Source organism: Arachis hypogaea, chromosome 20 (assembly GCF_003086295.3).
Source record: "Arachis hypogaea cultivar Tifrunner chromosome 20, arahy.Tifrunner.gnm2.J5K5, whole genome shotgun sequence".
NCBI classification, from domain to species: domain Eukaryota; kingdom Viridiplantae; phylum Streptophyta; class Magnoliopsida; order Fabales; family Fabaceae; genus Arachis; species Arachis hypogaea.
In genome coordinates, this window is record NC_092055.1 from 72,885,300 (window position 1) to 72,905,281 (window position 19,982).

The 19,982-nt window shown below is 39.9% G+C and overlaps 2 non-coding genes across 2 annotated transcripts; both read left to right on the plus strand.

Annotated features, from left to right (window-relative positions):
* The first annotated feature begins 7,343 nt into the window (after positions 1–7,343).
* LOC112786995 (small nucleolar RNA R71) lies at positions 7,344–7,451 on the plus strand. Its single transcript, XR_003194434.1, has one exon. It is a non-coding gene; the product is annotated as a small nucleolar RNA R71 (small nucleolar RNA).
* Positions 7,452–18,490: 11,039 nt separating this feature from the next.
* Positions 18,491–18,597, plus strand: LOC112787480 (small nucleolar RNA R71). The gene has a single exon (XR_003194892.1). It is a non-coding gene; the product is annotated as a small nucleolar RNA R71 (small nucleolar RNA).
* The last annotated feature ends 1,385 nt before the right edge of the window (positions 18,598–19,982 follow it).

Sequence of the window (19,982 nt, forward strand, 5' to 3'; positions counted from 1 at the left end):
TTCAGGTATTTTCTGGCTGAAATTGAGGGAGCTGAGCAAAAATCTGATTCAGGCTGAAGAAGGACTGCTGATGCTGTTGGATTCTGACCTCTCTGCACTCGGAATGGAATTTCTAGAGCTACAAAAGTCCAATTGGCGCGCTTATAATTGCGTTGGAACGTAGACATCCAGGGCTTTCCAATAATATATAATAGTCCATACTTTGCTCAAGGATAGACGATGTAAACTGGCGTTCAACGCCAGTTCCATGTTGCTGTCTGGCGTTAAACGCCAGAAACAGGTTACAAATTGGAGTTAAACGCCAGAAATAGGTTACAACCTGGCGTTTAACTCCAGAAACAGCCTAGGCACGTGTAAAGCTTAAGTCTCAGCCCCAAAACACACTAAGTGGGCCCCAGAAGTGGATTTCTGCACCATCTATCTTAGTTTATTCATTTTATGTAAACCTAGGTTACTAGTTTAGTATTTAAACAACTTTTAGAGGTTTACTTTGTACCTCATGAAATTTTTAGATCTGAACTTTGTACTCTTTGACGGCATGAGTCTCTAAACTCCATTGTTGGGGGTGAGGAGCTCTGCTATGTCTCGATGAATTAATGCAATTATTTCTGTTTTTCATTCAAACACGCTTGTTTCTATCTAAGATGTTCATTCGCACTTCAATATGATGAATGTGATGATTCGTGACACTCATCACCATTCTCAATCTATGAACGCGTGCCTGACAACCACTCCCGTTCTACTTTTGATTGAATGAATATCTCTTGGATTCCTGAATCAGAATCTTCGTGGTATAAGCTAGAATCCATTGGCAGCATTCTTGAGAATCCGCAAAGTCTAGACAAGGTTTAGACTTTCCGGATCTCAGGAATGGCCATCCATGGGTTCTAACTTATACCACGAAGACACTAATAACTCAGACTCGGTCCCCTGTATTAGATATCCAAGAGATATCCATTCAGCCTAAGGTAGAACGAAAGTGGTTGTCAGGCACGCGTTCATAAGTTGAGAATGATGATGACTGTCACGATCATCACATCCATCATATTGAAGTGCAAATAAATATCTTAGAAGCAGAATAAGTTGAATTGAATAGAAAAACAGTAGTACTTTGCATTAATCTTTGAGGAACTGCAGAGCTCCACACCTTAATCTATGGTGTGTAGAAATTCTACTGTTGAAAAATACATAAGTGAAAGGTTCAGGCATGGCCGAATGGCCAGCCCCCAAAACATGATCAAAGGATCAAAAGATAATCCAAAGATGTAAATACAATAGTAAAAAGTCCTATTTATACTAAACTAGTTACTAGGGTTTATAGAAATAAGTAATTGATGCAGAAATCCACTTCCGGGGCCCACTTGGTGTGTGCTTGGGCTGAGCTTGAATTTTACACGTGGGGAGGTCATTCTTGGAGTTGAACGCCAGTTTGTAACGTGTTTCTGGCATTGAACTCCACTTTGCAACTTGTTTCTGGCGCTGAACGCCAGACTGCAACATGGAACTGGCGTTTAACGCCAGTTTGCATCATCTAAACTCGGGCAAAGTATAAATTATTATATATTGCTGGAAAGCCCTGGATGTCTACTTTCCAACGCAATTAGAAGCGCCCCATTTGGAGTTCTGTAGCTCCAGAAAATCCACTTTGAGTGCAGGGAGGTCAGAATCCAACAACATCTGCAGTCCTTCTTCAACCTCTGAATCTGATTTTTGCTCAGGTCCCTTGGTGCACGAAATTGTGATGTCCAGGCTCGAACAATCCCTGGCAACGTGAGCAACTTGGTACGCGTAATCGTGATTACGCTTTAATTATGTAAAATTCATGGCTCTTTCTTTCCCTGGCAATGGCGCCAAGAACATGGTGCCAATACCATGGTTCACAACTTCGATACAACTAACGAGCAAGTGCACTGGGTCGTTCAAGTAATACCTTACGTGAGTAAGGGTCGAATCCCACGGAGATTGTTGGTATGAAGCAAGCTATGGTAACCTTACAAATCTCAGTTAGGCAGATATAAATTGATAATGGTGTTTTCGAATAATAATTAATAAAATAGGGATAGAAATACTTATGTAATTCATTGGTAGGAATTTCAGATAAGCGAATGGAGATGCTTTCATTCCTCTGAACCTCTGCTTTCCTGCTATCTTCATCCAATCAGTCTTACTCCTTTCCATGGCTGGCTTTATGCAAGGGCATCACCGTTGTCAGTGGCTACATCCCCTCCTCTCAGTGAATAATATGCTCACGCACCCTGTCACGGCACGGCTATTCATCTGTCGGTTCTCGATCATGCTGGAATAGGATTCACCCTCCTTTTGCGTCTGTCACAAACGCCCAACAATCGCGAGTTTGAAGCTCGTCACAGTCATTCAATCATTGAATCCTACTCGGAATACCACGGACAAGGTTTAGACTTTCCGGATTCTCTTGAATGCCGCCAACATTCTAGCTTACGCCACGAAGATTCCGGTTAAGAGATCTAAGAGATATTCATTCTAGCTTATTTCATGTAGAATGGAAGTGTTTGTCAGGCACGTGTTCATAGGGGAGATGGTGATGAGCGTCACACATAATGATCACCTTCATCACGTTCTTGGGTGCGAATGGATATCTTAGAAGTGAAATAAGATGAATTGAATAGAAAACAGTAGTACTTTGCATTAATCTTTGAGGAACAGCAGAGCTCCACACCTTAATCTATGGAGTGTAGAAACTCTACTGTTGAAAATACATAAGTGAAAGGTCCAGGCATGGCCGAGATGGCCAGCCCCCTAAAGCGTGATCAATAGTCTCCTAAGATGAATAATGGATTAAAACTGAGACCAAAGATGTCTAATACAATAGTAAGAGGTCCTATTTATAATAAACTAGTCACTAGGGTTTACATGAGTAAGTAATTGATGCATAAATCCACTTCTGGGGCCCACTTGGTGTGTGTTTTGGCTGATCCTGAGTGTTGCACGTGCAGAGGCCATTTGTGGAGTTGAACGCCAGTATTTGTGCCAGTTTGGGCATTCAACTCTGGTTTTGGATCCTTTTCTGGCGCTGGACGCCAGATTTGGGCAGAGAGCTGGCGTTGAACGCCAGGTTACGTCATCTATTCTTGGCCAAAGTATAGACTATTATATATTTCTGGAAAGCCCTGGATGTCTTCTTTCCAACGCAATTGGAAGCGCGCCATTTCGAGTTCTGTAGCTCCAGAAAATCCACTTTGAATGCAGGGAGGTCAGAATCCAACAGCATCAGCAGTCCTTTTTCAACCTCTGAATCTGATTTTTGCTCAAGTCCCTCAATTTCAGCCTGAAAATACCTGAAATCACAGAAAAACACACAAACTCATAGTAAAGTCCAGAAATGTGAATTTAACATAAAAACTAATGAAAACATCCCTAAAAGTAACTAGATCCTACTAAAAACATACTAAAAATAATGTCAAAAAGCGTATAAATTATCCGCTCATCACAACACCAAACTTAAATTGTTGCTTGTCCCCAAGCAACTGAAAATCAAATAGGATAAAAAGAAGAGAATATACTATAAATTCCAAACTATCAATGAAACATAGCTTCAATCATATGAGCGGGACTTATAGCTTTTTGCCTCTTTAATAGTTTTGGCATCTCACTTTATCCATTGAGGTTCAGAACGATTGGCATCTATAGGAACTTCAGATTTCGAATAGTGTTATTGACTCTCCTAGTTCAGTATGATGATTCTTGAACACAGCTTCTTTATGAGTCTTGGCCGGATACATAAATGCCACAGACACATAACTGGGTGAACCTTTTCAGATTGTGACTCAGCTTTGCTAAAGTCCCCAATTAGAGGTGTCCAGGGTTCTTAAGCACACTCTTTTTTTTTTTTTTTTGCTTTGGACCTTGACTTTAACCGCTCAGTCTCAAGTTTTCACTTGACACCTACACGCCACTAGCACATGGTTAGGGACAACTTGGTTTAGCCGCTTAGGCCAGGATTTTATTCCTTTAGGCCCTCCTATCCACTGATGCTCAAAGCCTTGGGATCCTTTTTATTTGCCCTTGCCTTTTGGTTTTAAGGGTTATTGGCTTTTTGCTCTTGCCTCTTGGTTTTAAGAGCTTTTGGCTTTTTCTGCTTGCTTTTTCTTTTTCTTTCTATATTTTTTTTTTCGCCCATTTTTTTTCTGCAAGCTTTGTTCTTTGCTGCCTTTTCTTGCTTCAAGAATCATTTTTATGATTTTTCAGATTATCAAATAACATGTCTCCTAGTCATCATTCTTTCAAGAGCCAACATATTTAACATTCTTAAACAACAACTTCAAAAGACATATGCACTGTTCAAGCATTCATTCAGAAAACAAGAAGCATTGTCACCACATCAATATAATTAAGCTAAGTTCAAGGATAAATTCGAAACTCATGTACTTCTTATTCTTTTGAATTAAAACAATTTTTATTTAAGAGAGGTGATGGATTCATAGGACATTCATAACTTTAAGACAAAGTTACTAACTACTAATGATCATGTAATGAAGACACAAACATAGATAAGCACTTAACATAGAAAACGAAAAACAGAAGAAATAAGAACAAGGAATGAATCCACCTTATTGATGGTGGCGTTTCCTTCTTGAGGAACCAATGATGTCCTTGAGCTCTTCTATGTTTCTTCCTTGTCTTTGTTGCTCCTCCTTCATTGCTTTTAGATCTTCTCTGATTTTATGAAGGATGATGGAGTGCTCTTGATGTTCCACCCTTAGTTGCTTCCAATAATTGTGTGGAAGAAAATGTATCCCCTGAGGTATCTCAGGGATCTCTTGATTTGCAGTCAAATGTTCTACCACTGAGCTATAGACCCTTGATGGAAGCTTTTGTCTTCCCTTTCCTTTTTCTAGAGGTTTCTCTGGCCTTAGGTGCCATCAATGGTTATGGAAAAAACAAAAAAAGCTATGCTTTTACCACACCAAACTTAGAATGTTGCTCGCCCTCGAGCAAAAGAAGAAAGAATAGAAGAATAAGAAGATATGGAGGAGATGGATGGGAGTGTGTATTCGGCCATATGGGTGGGATTGGGTGGGAGAGAGATGTTGAATTTTGAAGGTAGTGGGTGTATGGATGTGAGTGGTAAATGGAAAATAGAAGGGATGATCATGAATGGAAAGAGAGATGATGAGGTAGGTGAGGATCCTGTGGGGTTCACAGATCCTGAGATGATCCTGTGGGGTCCACAGATCCTGAGGTGTCAAGGCATTTACATCCCTGCACCAATTTAGGCATGTAAAATGCCCTTGCACACAACTCTGGGCGTTCAGCGCCAGGTTGGTGCCCATTTTGGGCGTTCAACGCCCATTTGCTGCCATTTCTGGCGTTGAACGCCAGAACCATGCTTGTTCTGGGCGTTCAGCGCCAGGATGCTGCCCATTCTGGGCGTTCAGCGCCAGAACCATGCTCTGTTCTGGCGTTTGAACGCCAGACAGATGCTCCTCCAGGGTGTGATTTTTCTTCTGCTGTTTTTGATTCCGTTTTCAAATTTTTTATTTATTTTGTGACTCCACATGATCATGAACCTATAAAGACATATAACTAAGAAAAACATAGTTAGATAAATAAAAATTGGGTTGTCTCCCAACAAGCGCTTCTTTAATGTCAATAGCTTGACAGTGGGCTTTCATGGAGCCTCACAGATGTTCAGAGCATTGTTGAGACTCTCCAACACCAAACTTAGAGTTTGGATATGGGAGTTCAACACCAAACTTAGAGTTTGGTTGTGGCCTCCCAACACCAAACTTAGAGTTTGACTGTGGGGGCTCTGGTTGATTCTACTTTGAGAGAAGCTTTTTCTGCTTCCTCTTCATGGTTGCAGAGGGAGATCCTTGAGTTTTGAACACAAGGGAGTTCTCATTCCATTGAAGGACTATTTCACCTCTGTCAACATCAATCACAGCTCTTGCTGTGGCCAGGAAAGGTCTTCCTAGGATGATGGATTCATCCTCTTCCTTTCTAGTATCCAGGACTATGAAATCAGTAGGGATGTAAAGGCCCTCAACCTTTACTAACACGTCCTCTACCTGTCCATAAGCCTGTTTTCTTGAGCTGTCTGCCATCTCTAAGGAGATTTTAGCAGCTTGCACCTCATAGATTCCCAGTTTCTCTATTACAGAGAGGGGCATGAGGTTTATTCCTAAACCAAGGTCACACAGAGCCTTAAAGATCATGGTGCCTATGGTACAGGGTATTATGAACTTTCCAGGATCCTGTTTCTTCTGAGGCAATGTCAGTTGATCCAGATCACTTAGTTCATTGATGAACAAGGGAGGTTCAACTTCCCAAGTATCAATGCCAAATAGTTTGGCATTCAGCTTCATGATTGCACCAAGAAACTTGGCAGTTTGCTCTTCAGTAACATCCTCATTCTCTTCAGAAGAGGAATACTCATCAGAGCTCATGAAGGGCATAAGGAGGTTCAATAGAATCTCTATGGTCTCCAGATGAGCCTCAGAGTCCTTTGGTTTCGCAGAGGGAAGCTCCTTATTGATCATTGGACGTCCCAGGAGGTCTTCCTCCTTGGGATTCACGTTCTCCACTCCCCTAGTAGGTTCGGCCATGGTGCTTATGTCAATGGCCTTGCACTCTCCTTTTGGGTTCTCTTCTGTATTGCTTGGGAGAGTACTGGAAGGGATTTCAGTGATCCTTTTACTCAGCTGGCCCACTTGTGCTTCCAAATTTCTAATGGAAGACCTTGTTTCATTCATGAAACTTACAGTGGCCTTAGATAGATCAGAGACTAAGTTTGCTAAATTAGAAGTATTTTGTTCAGAGTTCTCTGTCTGTTGCTGAGTGGATGATGGAAAGGGTTTATTATTGTTAAACCTGTTTCTTCCACCATTATTAAAGCCTTGTTGAGGCTTTTGATCCTTCCATGAGAAATTTGGATGATTTCTCCATGATGAGTTATAGGTGTTTCCATAAGGTTCACCTAAGTAATTTACCTCTGCTATTGCAGGGTTCTCAGGATCATAAGCTTCTTCTTCATAAGAAGCCTTTTGAGTACTGTTGGATGCAGCTTGCATTCCATGCAGACTCTGAGAGATCATATTGACTTGCTGAGTCAATATTTTATTCTGAGCCAATATGGCATTCAGAGTATCAACTTCAAGAACTCCCTTCTTCATAGGCGTCCCATTATTCACAAGATTCCTTTCAGAAGTGTACATGAACTAGTTATTAGCAACCATGTCAATGAGTTCTTGAGCTTCTGCAGGCGTTTTCTTTAGGTGAATGGATCCACCTACAGAAGTGTCCAGTGACATCTTTGATAGCTCAGATAAACCATCATAGAATATATCCAGGATGGTCCATTCTAAAAGCATGTCAAAAGGACACTTTTTGGTCAACTGTTTGTATCTTTCCCAAGCTTCATAGAGGGATTCACCTTCTTTCTGTCTGAAGGTTTGAACATCAACTCTAAGCTTGCTCAGCTTTTGAGGAGGAAAGTACTTGGCTAAGAAAGCCGTGACCAGCTTATCCCAAGAGTTCAGGCTGTCTTTGGGTTGAGAATCCAACCATAATCTAGCTTTGTCTCTTATAGCAAAAGGGAAAAGCATGAGCCTGTAGACTTCAGGATCTACTCCATTAGTCTTAACAGTATCACATATCTGCAAGAATTCAGTTAAGAACTGAAAAGGATCTTCAGATGGAAGTCCATGAAACTTGCAGTTCTGCTGCATCAGAGAAACTAATTAAGGTTTCAGCTCAAAGTTGTTTGCTCCAATGGCAGGAATGGAGATGCTTCTTCCATGTAAATTGGAATTAGGTGCAGTAAAGTCACCAAGCATCTTCCTTACATTATTATTATTTTCGGCTGCCATCTCCTCTTCCTGTTCGAAAATTTCTGAAAGGTTATCTCTGGATTGTTGTAATTTAGCTTCTCTTAATTTTCTCTTTAGAGTCCTTTCAGGTTCTGGATCTGCTTCCACAAGAATGTTCTTGTCCTTGCTCCTGCTCATATGACAAAGAAGAGGGCACAGAAATAATAATAATAATATGGATCCTTTATACCACAGTATAGGATCCCTGTGTGAGTAGAAGAAGAGGGGGAGACAAAGAATGTAATATAATGGAAGAAACACAACTGTGAGGATGGCAGAGATGTGAGATGAGATGTTAGGATATGAATGAATAAATAGAATAAGATGGGGGAGGGACAATTTTCGAAATTTATTTTGAAAAAGAGTTAGTGATTTTCGAAAATGGTTTTTGAAAATTGTTAGTATTTTTTCGAAATTTTTTTTTTAAATTAAAAATAAAAATAAGAATAATTAGTTAATTAAAAAGAAATTTTTGAAAAAGAGGGAAGATATTTTCGAAAATTAGAGAGAGAGAGAGAGTTAGTTTGGTAGTTTTGAAAAAGATAAGAAACAAACAAAAAGTTAGTTAGTTAGTTGAAACAAATTTTGAAAAGATAAGAAGTTAGGAGGTTAGAAAAGATATTTTGAAATCAAATTTTTGAAAAAGATAAGATAAGAAGATATTTTTGAAATTAGTTTTTTTTTTTTAAAAGATTTGATTTTTAAAATCTCAATTAATGACTTGATTCATAAGAAATCACAAGATATGATTCTAGAACTTAAAGTTTGAATCTTTCTTAACAAGCAAGTAACAAACTTCAAATTTTGAATCAAAACATTAATTGATTATGTTATTTTCGAAAATTTGATATAAAAATAAGAAAAAGATTTTTGAAAAAGATTTTTGGAATTGTCGAAAATAACTAAGAGTTTTGAAAAAGATTTGATTTTTGAAAAAGATTTTGAAAAAGATAAGATTTTCAAATTGAAAATTTGATTTGACTCATAAGAAATAACTTGATTTTAAAAATTTTTGAAAAAGTCAATCCAAATTTTCGAATTTGATGGGAGAAAAAGGGAAAGATATTTTTTTGATTTTTGAATTTTTATGATGCACGGGAAAAACAAGAAAAATGATGCAATGCATGAAATTTTTAGATCAAAACAATGAATGCATGCATGAATGATATGAGTGTCAAGATGAACACCAAGAACACTTTGAATGTCAAGATGAACATCAAGAACATATTTTTGAAAAATTTTTTTGATGCAAAGAAAATATGTAAGACACCAAACTTAGAATTCTTTAATGCTTAGGCACTAAGAATTCAAGAGTGCATATGATAAACATGAAAAGACACAAAACAAAAAATCATCAAGATCAAACAAGAAGACTTACCAAGAACAACTTGAAGATCATGAAGAACACTATGAATGCATGAAATTTTCGAAAAATGCAAGATGCATATGCAAGTGACACCAAACTTATGATATGACTCAAGACTCAAACAAGAAACACAAAAATATTTTTGATTTTTATGATTTTCTAATTTTTTTTGGATTTTTATTTTATATTTTTCGAAAAATTCTTTTGAAAAAGAAAATAAGGATTCCAAAATTTTTAATATGAATTCCAGGAATCTTATGCTCTAAAGCTCCAATCAAAGGGTCAGGCCTGGCTTAATAGCCAGCCAAGCTTTAGTATGTAATTACATGGGCTGGAGTGATTAGTTGAATACCAATCCCAAAGCAGTTTGGGTATGGCTTTACAGCCAGATAGGATTCAACATGTTTCACGAAACACTAGAATTCATTCTTAAAAATATTGAAGCCATAGAATAATTTATTTTTGAAAACATTTATATATTTTTTTTTTCGAAAACAAAAGAAAAATTTTTGAAAGAGTTTTTGAAAATTTTTTGAAAATAAAACAAAAAGAAAATTACCTAATCTGAGCAACAAGATGAACCGTCAGTTGTCCAAACTCGAACAATCCCCGGCAACGGCGCCAAAAACTTGGTGCACGAAATTGTGATGTCCAGGCTCGAACAATCCCTGGCAACGTGAGCAACTTGGTACGCGTAATCGTGATTACGCTTTAATTATGTAAAATTCATGGATCTTTCTTTCCCTGGCAATGGCGCCAAGAACATGGTGCCAATACCATGGTTCACAACTTCGATACAACTAACCAGCAAGTGCACTGGGTCGTCCAAGTAATACCTTACGTGAGTAAGGGTCGAATCCCACGGAGATTGTTGGTATGAAGCAAGCTATGGTCACCTTACAAATCTCAGTTAGGCAGATATAAATTGATAATGGTGTTTTCGAATAATAATTAATAAAATAGGGATAGAAATACTTATGTAATTCATTGGTAGGAATTTCAGATAAGCGAATGGAGATGCTTTCATTCCTCTGAACCTCTGCTTTCCTGCTATCTTCATCCAATCAGTCTTACTCCTTTCCATGGCTGGCTTTATGCAAGGGCATCACCGTTGTCAGTGGCTACATCCCCTCCTCTCAGTGAATAATATGCTCACGCATCCTGTCACGGCACGGCTATTCATCTGTCGGTTCTCGATCATGCTGGAATAGGATTCACCCTCCTTTTGCGTCTGTCACTAACGCCCAACAATCGCGAGTTTGAAGCTCGTCACAGTCATTCAATCATTGAATCCTACTTGGAATACCACGGACAAGGTTTAGACTTTCCGGATTCTCTTGAATGCCGCCATCATTCTAGCTTACGCCAGGAAGATTCCGGTTAAGAGATCTAAGAGATGTTCATTCTAGCTTATTTCATGTAGAATGGAAGTGTTTGTCAGGCACGTGTTCATAGGGGAGATGGTGATGAGCGTCACACATAATGATCACCTTCATCACGTTCTTGGGTGCGAATGGATATCTTAGAAGTGAAATAAGATTAATTGAATAGAAAACAGTAGTACTTTGCATTAATCTTTGAGGAACAGCAGAGCTCCACACCTTAATCTATGGAGTGTAGAAACTCTACCGTTGAAAATACATAAGTGAAAGGTCCAGGCATGGCCGAGATGGCCAGTCCCCTAAAGCGTGATCAATAGTCTCCTAAGATGAATAATGGATTAAAACTGAGACCAAAGATGTCTAATACAATAGTAAGAGGTCCTATTTATAATAAACTAGTCACTAGGGTTTACATGAGTAAGTAATTGATGCATAAATCCACTTCCGGGGCCCACTTGGTGTGTTTTTGGGCTGAGCCTGAGTGTTGCACGTGCAGAGGTCATTTGTGGAGTTGAACGCCAGTATTTGTGCCAGTTTGGACGTTCAACTCTGGTTTTGGATCCTTTTCTGGCGCTGGACGCCAGATTTGGGGAGAGAGCTGGCGTTGAACGCCAGTTTACGTCGTCTATTCTTGGCCAAAGTATGGACTATTATATATTTCTGGAAAGCCCTGGATGTCTTCTTTCCAACGCAATTGGAAGCGCGCCATTTCGAGTTCTGTAGCTCTAGAAAATCCACTTTGAGTGCAGGGAGGTCAGAATCCAACAGCATCAGCAGTCCTTTTTCAACCTCTGAATCTGATTTTTGCTCAAGTCCCTCAATTTCAACCAGAAAATACCTGAAATCACAGAAAAACATACAAACTCATAGTAAAGTCCAGAAATGTGAATTTAACATAAAAACTAATGAAAACATCCCTAAAAGTAACTAGATCCTACTAAAAACATACTAAAAACAATGTCAAAAAGCGTATAAATTATCCGCTCATCATCCCTCAATTTCAGCCAGAAAATACCTGAAATCACAGAAAAATACACAAACTCAAAGTAAAGTCCAGAAATGTAAATTTTAATTAAAAACTAATAAAAATAGACTAAAAACTAATTAAATTATACTGTAAACTACGTAAAAACAATGCCAAAAAGCGTATAAATTATCCACTCATCAGTTACATTAACTTCAACGTTAGTGGCACTAACGTGACCACTAACATTGCCTCTTGGTCCATCGCGAGCGTTATTGGCGTTTACCTTTGCTAATAACGTTGCCCTTAGCCCCTTTTTCTCACGTTAGAGTCCACGTTAGTATAACTAACGTGGCTCTTAACGTGGGCATACCTTAGCCTCGAGAGCGTTAGTGACACTTACCTTTGTCACTAACGCTCCAAACGCCCCTTCTCACGTTAGTGCCCCACGTTAATTGTCTTAACGTGGCCACTAACGTGGTGGTGATTTCCATCTCCAACGTTAGTGACAATGGTGAGTATCACTAACGTTGGCTTATCAATTCTTTCCTCCACGTTAGCTTCCACGTTAATGCACTTAACGTGGTAACTAATGTGGCTCATAGTGGCTTAGTCCAACGTTAGTGACAAAGGTGAGTGTCACTAACGTTGGCAATTCCTTGCTCCTTCCACGTTAGAGTTTACGTTAACCAAGTCAACGTGGCTCTTAACGTAGCTAATATGGGCTTAGTCCAACGTTAGTGACAAAGGTGAGTGTCACTAACATTGGCATTATCTTTCTCTTTCACGTTAGAGTTCACGTTAACTGAGTTAACGTGACTCTTAACGTGGCCAATTGCCCTTTTGGAGCATTAGTGGCACTTACTTTTACCACTAACGCTTGGAGCTTCCTTTTCTTCCACGTTAACTACCACGTTAATGTAGTTAACGTGGTACTTAACGTGGGCTATGATGGCTTCGAAGACGTTATTGGCGATCACTTTTCTCATTAACGTTGGAAGCTAGCTCCCATTCCACATTAGTGGTCACGTTAGTTAGACTAACGTGGCTACTAACGTGGCTTTTCCTTGCTTCCTTTGTACTAAAATCAAGCAAATAAAGTGCATCAAAGCTCTAATCCAAGTTATGAGTCATGCATCATCCAATTTGTCATTAAATTCATGCATAATTCTCATGAAATTATATAGAATTCACAACGTTTGCTTGAATCAAGATGTAAGTGAAATTCTACCTAAAACTTGCTTATTTCCTAAGAAAATGCATGAAACTACCCTAAAATAGTAAAGAAAAGGTTAGTGAAACTGGCCGAAATGCCCTGGCATCACAACACTAAACTTAAAGCTTGCTTGTCCCTAAGCAAGTACTGAAACATGAGAACGATGAATGGAATGACAAGAGGAATGAATCATTATTGTGGAAGTCATGTCCTTGGTTTTATGGGATTTCATGCATAGCAACTTAGGTTCATTCCTTTACTGGCTTTCAGACCTTTATCATGCCCGGGAATACTCACTTGATTGCACCCTTTGAGACTTTTATTTATTGATCCCTTTGTCTTTTCAAGGTTTATTGCATCCTTAGGCTAAGTCCTCTGTGAGGGGGCGACTCTTTAAAATAAGCTTTCAGCCAACACTCCCGAACTAGTTGGTTCTAGGTGCTAGGTGTTGAAACACCCCTAAGGACTTACTCCCTCAAGTCTCTCTCCCCCATACATGCACACCACAGGCACATGGTTTGTTATTTTCTTTCCTTGAGGCCTTGGTGTCCAGCACCTCTTTGGGTACTAAATGTTTTGTAGCAAGGTTGCTCTTGATAGTGGATTTTTAGTTGATAATCCCGAGTTAGTTAACCCAATTACCAAGTGATGAAGCACTCTTAAGAACTTATTCATCCAAGCAGATCCTTGGTATAAGAGCACCACAGACACATCCCTCAAGATTCAAGCCCTTGGTGCCTAGCCTTATTCTTTATTACTTTTCTTTCTTTTTTCAACTCTTATTGTTCTTTTCCTTTTTCTTATTAGGATCTTATTATTTAGCTAGTCTCATGGGGTGTGTTTCAAGCATATGATTCAGGACAGATAGTTGCCTTCCTACCTTGTTGGTGAACCAACTTAGCTAAGTGATTACTACACCACAAATTTAAGGACCTACTCCACAACTTGAACATCACTCTGGTCTTTTCATAACATCTCTTTTTATTTGATTCAAAAAGGATAGGCATACAATAAGCAAGATGAAAATGCAGCAGTGCCATTAGACTAGCAAGCATAAACCTAGGCAATGCAAACTTAAAGACAGAATTGAAAATTCCTAAGCTATTATGGAAGCATGTTCTATCTCATACATGATTTTCCTTATTTAAAACTTGAAAAAGATGGGATAATAAGGGAACTCCACCACCTTTTACTCATGGGGTTGCTCATGCTCTCCCTCTTGTTTGTCCTCTTTGTGTCCACTTGTGTTTCCTTGCATTCGTGCCAGTCTAGCTTTTTCCAGTCCTCAAGTGCCTTCCTTACTGATTCATGACTCTTTTCTACCCTCTCTCTTTCTTCTTGCGCTAATTCATCCTTCACTTCTTCATAGCTTGTGATTCCCGGATGCAGTATAGACAGTTGTCCGACTAAGTAGCCGAGCCTGGCCTGAGTGTTCACATGATGTACAGTCTGGTTCATGTAAACTCCTTCTGAAAACGCCTTGTATTCATCGAAGAGTTCTGCCTGTTCTAATTGTTTCCTATGCATTTCATGTATGTGTGCGCCTTGATGTCCTTGGATGTTGATTAGCTTTTGGATGGCCTCTTGTTGTTGATCCTGCCTTTGTTCCAACCTGTGGAAGGATTCACCTCATTGTTTCCCTTGTTCCAGTTGCTGCTCCATCATCTGCTTTTGCCACTCCCCCTGTTGATTCGCCCATCTAGAGAATGATTCTTCTTGGCGATCCATCATTTGTAGTTGGAGCTCATTCTGTGCCTCTTGATTCTCCCAATATTGCCTAGATAAGCCATCAATGGCTTCTTGTAATTGGTGCATGTTCAAGGTGGCTGCGGCTTGCTCCTCTAGGTTTTGCTCTTCTACAGCTTGATGGGCTACTCTCTTTCTTATCCTTCGTTGAGGTAGGGGAGATGCAATAGCATGCATACGCCGGACAGTAATTGGGATACCAACTTTTATCTATTCAGGGTTTTCATCTTCGAACACCACCCCAGCCCTGTTGCACAGGCGGAAAATGGTGCTGGGATAGCCTAACCTTCCTCCAGAATCACTTTTCTCAGCCATCTTCCTAATGCCTTGGGCTATGAGTTCATGCACCTTGATCTCTCCCCTTTTAAGTATACATTGCACCATTGTTGCTCTCTTAAGATTCACCTCTGAATTGTTTCCAGCAGGGAGGATGGATCTCCTTACAATTTCGAACCACCCTTTTGCTTCAGGGATGAGATCACCTCTTTTAATAAATTTGGGCTTTCCATTGGGATCTCTCACCCAGTCCGCTCCTTGTACGCAAATATCTTTCACAATCTGGTCATAATTAGGACTACCATCTATTCGAGATTGATAGCTCTCCTCCTCAAATGGTATGGTTCGTAGCTTCAACACCCTCAAGATGTTCATGGGACTAAAATCCACTATTACTCCTCTCACAAAGCTTATATAAGATTCCTCTTTCCTATCATACCTCACTGTGTTTGCGTAGAACTCTCTCACGAGCGTTGCATTTATTCTTGCAGTGACTAGATCGGTGAGGAGCTCCCATCTTCTCTTTTCTACCTTCTCTATGATTTCGGGGCACTCAGTTTTCTTGACTTGAAAGCCTAGTTCATATATGATCTCCTTATCAGCCATCCATCCAAATTGAAGTGCATGGTGAAAGGTTCTAAACTTCTTTTCATCAAAAGGGCGTTGCTCCATAGGCTCCTTCCCCTTTCTTCTTTTAGAGATTGATGATGCCATGAGTGACTTTTTGAGAAGTGAAGGTGTTGGGGTCAGTGATGGACTTTGGCCGGTTAAGATAGGGTGTAGTGAAGGGAGTGAGGGAGAGTGTTTTCGGATGGGGTGAAGTACAAAGAGTGGGAATTGGAATGTGAAAGGGGTATGGAATAAGAACCACTTTATATAGGGAGATGGTGAGTGAATGAAAGGTGTGGATTGATGGAGTGGTTGTGTGATGAACGGATGGGGTTTAGTATGGGATGGGCATAAGGATCATCAACTTTATGGAGGGGGTTGGTTTGCTTTCCAAGCCTGTCATTCTTTCAATGTTGCATGGCAACATTTCCCAATGCATTCTCCTTGAAAACAAGTGTATAGTTCTCTCCTTTTGAAGTGGCTGAACCCTTCCTCCTTCAATTGTCCTATCAATTTTCCTACAAAATAAAAGGGATGTGATTAATGAAATTGTGAAAAGTGGCGGCAGAATTTAAAAAAAAAATTGGGATAACTACTTTTTAAAGTTTTTGTTTCTAACTAACTAAGTGCTGTTCATGAGTACAAATCAACTGACTAATTGATCGTCCCTGTATGCAACATTGGTGACACCAAACTTAGTTTGTGGCCATGTGATAAAAAAGAAATTGTTCAAGGTTCTAGGAGTGACATGATATGGCTTGTATTCATGTTCTCTTAGTGTGCCTTGAACACCAAACTTGTTCTTCACTATGTGTTGCAAAAAGGAAAGATTCAGTCAAGTGCATGTCAAAGTTGATTTGAAATTCATGAACCTTGCTTTATTAACTACTTTTAAAAACATGTAAAACATGGGTTGCCTCCCATGAAGCGCTTCTTTAGCGTCACTAGCTTGACGTTCTGCCTTTGTCAGGGTGGTTGGTAATGCTTCAGATCTTCCCCTCTTGCAGTAAACCTATATCCATTGGCTTCATCAAGGATCTCTACATGTTCTAGGGAGAGAACTTTGTTGATGGTGAAAACCTTAGGTAGCTGAAATGGGATGGTGGGGAGATGAGGTGGGATATCCATGAAGTAAGCTGAGATCACTTTATCCCCTGGAAAGAAATCCTCTGTAGGGATCTTCTTGTTCCTCTATCTCCTTGGTGCCTTCTTCTTTGTTTCTTTTGCTGTTGCCCTGCTCTTTGTGGTCTCTTTTCCTAGGGAGATTTTGTTGCTGGTCTCATATAATTCTGGTTGTTTAGGTTTCTCCTGATCTTCCTTGGGCTGTGACAGCTGCTTATTATCTTGTTCATCAACCAAAGGAATTCCCTGTGCTTCAATGCTTGTTTCTTCCACCAGTGCTTTGTCGTGCTCTTTCCTTGGTTCCTTGCTTTCCTGATCTGTTTCTTGTGAGGGTTTGAAGACATTGAATGCGAGTTGTTCGTCATGTATCCTCAATATTAGCTCTCCTCTCTCCACATCTATGAGCGCTCTGGCTGTAGCTAGGAATGGTCTTCCCAATATGATTGGGTGAAGGTGACTCTCTTCCATTTCCAATATGACAAAGTCTGTAGGAAGGAAGTAGTTCCCAACTTTTACCAACACGTTTTCCACCACTCCTACTGCTTGTTTTTGAGTTTTGTTAGCCAGCCTGATGACTACATCTGTGGGCATTAGCTCATTGATCTGCAGCTTCTTCATAAGGGATAAAGGCATTAAGTTGATGCTTGCTCCTAGATCACAGAGTCCTTTGTCAAACATTGTTTCTCCTATGGCACAGGAGATGTGAAAACTCCCTGGGTCCTTCGTTTTTGTAGGCAACTCTGGTTGAATGAGAGCACTGCACTCCTTATTCATCACTATCGTTTGCCCTCCTTTGAGTGAGCTTTTCCTGGTCAGCAGCTCCTTCATATACTTAATGTATGAGGGCATTTGTTGGAGGGCCTTGATGAATGGTATGTTTACATGGAGAGATGCAAACATGTCAAGAAACCTTGAGTATATTCTCTTTTCTACACCACCCTTGAGTTTTTGGGGAAACGGTGCACAGAGTCTCAGCAGCTCCTTCTGTGAAATTTTGGTTTCTTGGTGATCCTCTTTCTGTTTCTCTACTGATGTATCTCCAGGTTGTTTTAATGGTTTGTTCGGCTCTTCCTCAGTCCCCTCATCACTTATAGTGACCATCTTGCAATCTTCCCATCTGACCTTCTTTGCTTCACCTCTCGGGTTCTTCTCTGTGTCACTTGGGAAGCTATCAGTAGGTTTGGAAATCTTCTCAGAGAGGTATCCCACTTGAAATTCCAGCCTCTTGATGATGTCTCCCTAGTTCTTGATATTGGCTCGCACTTCCTCCTTGAACACTTTGTTATCTTGTATTTCCTTACATATGCCTTCAAGTAGAGTCTCAATCCTTGATAGTCTTTCTTCCGATGATGGTGAGTTGAGATTGGAGGAATGAGAAGGGCCATTTTAGCTTTGGTATGGATGTTGAGGTGTGTTGTTAGGTGGGTGCTGATATGATCTCTGTGTGGAATGTTGATGAGCCGCATGGTTATTGGGGTTTGACATCTCTGATCTTGGCCTTGGTCTTGTTGGTTTCCCCACCCAAAGTTTGGGTGGTTCCTCCAACAAGGATTATACGTTTTAGAGTATGGGTCATGGTTCTACATAGGTGAATTTCCAATGTAGTTGGCTTGCTCCTGACTACCCTCTGCTTCTTCATTCACTCCTTCTTAAGTTGCTGCTGAAGTGGTGATTGCTGCTACTTGATTTCTCTCCATCTTCTTGGTAAGGTCAGCCAACTGCTTGGTAATCATCTTGTTTTGAGCTAGCAGTGCATCCACATTGTTCAGCTCCATCACTCTTCTAGTGTTGCCTCTTTTAGAGGCGTAGAAGTAGTCATTCTCAGCTACAGTCTCAATGACATCTATGGCTTCTTCAATGGTCTTCTTCTTGTTCAGAGATCCCCCGGATGAGTGGTCTACTGCCTTCTTTGATTCATAAGAAAGACCTTCATAGAAAATGTGTAGCTGTACCCATTCATTGAACATATCTGGTGGGCATCTTCTTGTCAGATCCTTAAACCTCTCCCATGCTTCATAGAGAGTCTCACCATCTTGTTGCCTGAAAGTTTGAACCTCAGCTTTCAACCTGTTGATTCTTTGAGGAGGATAGAATCTTGCCAAGAATTTGTTCACCACATCTTCCCAGGTTGTTAAGCTTTCCTTCGGGAAGGATTCCAGCCATTTAGATGTCTTGTCCTTGAGTGAGAAGGGGAATAGAAGCAGTCTGTAGGTGTCAGGATGAACACCATTAGACTTCACAGTATCACATATCCTCAGGAAGGTGGTTAGATGTTGATTGGGATCTTCTTGCACACTACCTCCAAATGAACAGTTGTTCTGAACAAGGGTGATGAGCTGTGGCTTTAGTTCAAAGTTGTTGGCATGTATGGTTGGCTTTTGGATGCTACTTCCACAGTTTCCTGGGTTTGGATTGATGTAAGATCCCAGAACTCTTCTCTCTTGTCCAGCATGATGCACTGGGCCTTCTCTGCCATGGTTGTGAGCCTCTTCTTCATGATGGTATTCCATATTCTCATCCATGTCTAGTTCAAAGTACTCTTCCTCTTCCTCAGCACTAACGACTCTCTTTCCTCTTGCTTCCCTCCTCAATCTAAGGAAGGTCCTCTCAGGTTCAGAATCAAAGGAAGTTGAAGCACTGCTTCTTCTACCTTTCATACAACCCACAAATCACAAGCAAAAAAGATAGATGCAGATAGTATTCTCTGCAAAAATGCTGTTAGTGTGAGTGATGCAATGTATCAAACAGTTAGTGGGTCAGTGAACTAAATAGTAAAAAAAATGTGCAGATAACACCACAAACGGGTAAAGGGTAAAGAGAAGGAAATAACTAAAACTGAAAGTAAATTACTCAAATGAAATTAAACAAAATAAAAAAAAATGCTCAATCTAGTTATCCACCAATTTAATCATTGTTGATACAAAATCAATCCCCGGCAACGGCGCCATAAACTTGATGCACGGAAACTTGTCTTTCAATAAATTTCCCTCGACAAGTATACTGAATTGTCGTCAAGTAAAAATTCATAATAGAGTGAGTTCGAATCCCATAGGGATTGATTGGTCAATCAACTTTAATTAGAGGAATGTTCAAGTTGAGCTAAGCAGAATTTAATGTGAGAGTTGCAGGAAATTAGATGGCGGAAAAGTAAATAACAGAAAATGAAAATACTGAAAATAAAGAGCTGAATGTAAATGGCAGAAGGTAAATTGCAGAATCTTAAATAGGGAATGGGGAATTTAGCATGAAAGTAAATTGCAGAAGTTAAAGAGAATGGGTAAGATCAGAAATGGGGGATTCATTGGGTTTAGGAGATGTTGCATTCTCCGGATCAAGCTCATTTTCATCTTCCTCAATTAATGCATTCATTGATCTCCTTGGCAATCTTAAGTGATTGAACTCCAATTCCTTGGTAATTCAGTCTTTCAAATCTTGATCAATAGCCAATTCCTTG